This window comes from Triticum dicoccoides, chromosome 3B (genome assembly GCF_002162155.2).
Source record: "Triticum dicoccoides isolate Atlit2015 ecotype Zavitan chromosome 3B, WEW_v2.0, whole genome shotgun sequence".
In the NCBI taxonomy this organism is placed as follows: Eukaryota; Viridiplantae; Streptophyta; class Magnoliopsida; order Poales; family Poaceae; genus Triticum; species Triticum dicoccoides.
The window spans coordinates 743,162,366-743,164,898 of record NC_041385.1 but is presented as its reverse complement, the minus strand read 5'-3'; positions in this window follow the sequence as shown (position 1 = coordinate 743,164,898).

Sequence of the window (2,533 nt, the reverse complement as noted above, 5' to 3'; positions counted from 1 at the left end):
CGCCTCGGCCTCTCGAATCGGCCGCCGATGGCGACTGCTCCGTGGACACGGCCTCGGCGCTCACCGTCGGCCCCGTCTCCCACAAGGCCGCCTCCAAGCGCGCCTTACCTGACGCCTCCCTCGCCGCGGTTGTTTCGCTGCCGCAGCTATCGCCACAGTTGAAGGAGAGCACGGACCTCACCCGCATGCCCCGCTTCCTGCAGTCCGCGAGAGCCCGCGTCTTTCCCGAAGCGCGCGTCGCGCGAAGGCCGCCTTATCCAGAATCAACACGCTTATGCGATCCTCTCGTCCAGCAGCGCACGACATGGATGGATTTTGTTTACTGTGGCCTGTGGGCTTCACCGCTTTAGTTCTGAAGAAACTGTGTGCCGCCGTGCCGGCAGGCGTCAGCAGCGGCATCTAGCAAGGGCAGCAGGTAGCGGCGGCATCTAGCAACGGAAGCAGCAGCAAGACATGGTTCAGTTGAGTTTCAATTTCAGCAGCGGCGGCAGCAGGTCATGGCTCATTTTACTATAGAAAATCAAACATAAGCTAGCAACGGCAGCAGGAGCAGGCCATGGTTCAGTTTACTGTAGAAAAGCAAATACTACTATAAGCTAGCAGCAACAGAAGCATCGATTTACTCCTTAATATCAAAAAGGCTCTTATAAGTTGACTAAATGTTTCTTTCTAAGTTGATCTATTATTACTATTTTCTCCATCCCAAAATTTTTGTCTTAAATTTGTCTAGATACGGATGTACCTAATATTAAAACGTGACTACATCCATATTTAGACGAATCTAAGACAAAAATTTTGAGACGGAGGGAGTATTTTTTATTGGCATCCATAGTAGTTGTAGTTGCACACATATTAGTCTTAGTTGGCACATGCATGACCACAGAGTTGCACAATTTGATCTACATAGTCTCATATGAATTATCGTGGGAGGTTCTCACGCCCTGCCGTGAAGTTGCACACTTCGTCGGCGTAGTCGCACGTGCATGGAACAGAGTTGTACAATCCGGTCCGCATAGTCGCACATGAATTGTCGTGGGAGATTCTCACACCCGGCCACAGAGTTGCACAATCTTGCCGGCATAGTCGCACACGCATGGACACAGAGTTGCACAATCTCGTCCGCATAGTCGCACATGAATTATCGTGGGGGTGCTCACGCATGGCCGTGGAGTTGCACACTTTGATCGGCACAGTCGCACATGCATGGCCACGGAGTTGCACGATCTCGTTCGCATAGTCGCACATGAATTGTCGTGGGAGGTGTTCACGTCCGGCCGTGGAATTGCACACTCTCGTCGGTATAGTCGCGCATGCATAGTCACAGAGTTGCACAATCTCGTGCGCATAGTCGCACATAAATTGTCGTGAGAGGTGCTCACGCATGGCCGCGGGGTTGCACACTCTCGTTGACACAGTCGCAAATGCTTTAGTTTTTATATGAAATCTATAGTTGGATATGATCATTGGGAACTCGCACACATGATGATCATTTTTATTGGCATCTATAGTAATTTTAATTGCACACATAGTTGTTTTCAATTGGATCCAATCATTAGGAACTTGCACACATGGTTATCATTTTTGTTGGCATCTATAGTAGTTCTAATTGCACACATAATCATTCTCAGATGGATATATACGATCATTGGGAAGTTGGACACACGGCGATCATTTTTATTGGCATCTATAGTAGTTCTAGTGATTACACAAATAATTGTTCCCAGTTGGATATGGTCATTCGGAAGTTACACACACAGCGATCACTTTTTGTTGGCATCTATAGTAGTTGTTGTTGCACACATAGTTGTTCTCAACGATACGATCATTGGGAAGTTACACATATATCGATCTTTTTTTGTGGGCTTCTATATTAGCTCTAGTTGCACATATAGTCATTCTCACACTACTAGAATCTGGTTTTGTCCCGAGTTCCGATACTTCACCGAGTTCATTTTATCGGAAACTCGACAAACTTCTCTCTGTCAAGTTTAATCCAAAATTGGACTCGATGGTGATAAGCAACTCGGCAGAGCTATGCCTTTGCCAGGTTCCAACAAAAAATAACTAGACGAACTTAATAAACTCGGCAGAATTACATGTTCACCGAGTTTCTGCGAAAATACACTTGGCAAAGCCTGACAAGTGGACCCTGTTGTATGGTAGTCTATGGAGCAGCCAGCCAAAAAAGAAGTATTTTGTCCCTAGTCTATAAAAGGAACTAAATTGTCTCCCTAATTCATATAAAAAATTCTAATTCATATTAAAGAGAAAAAGTAGCAGGTGAACGGAAAAAAGAAAACGAAATTACAAAAGCATGTGTGAACACATTTAATTGGGATCTTTGAATTTTTTTAAAAAGCCATAACTTTTAAACCATGGGTCGGAATTAAGATCCGTTTTCACCGTTAAAACCCTTCCAGCGTGCTCTTCGAAACATGATCCCGCATGGATATGCTTCGATGAATTTTTTTGTGTGCAATTTACTCCCCGTTTCGGTTCAACTGTTTAAGAGTCGATGTGCAACTACTTGAGC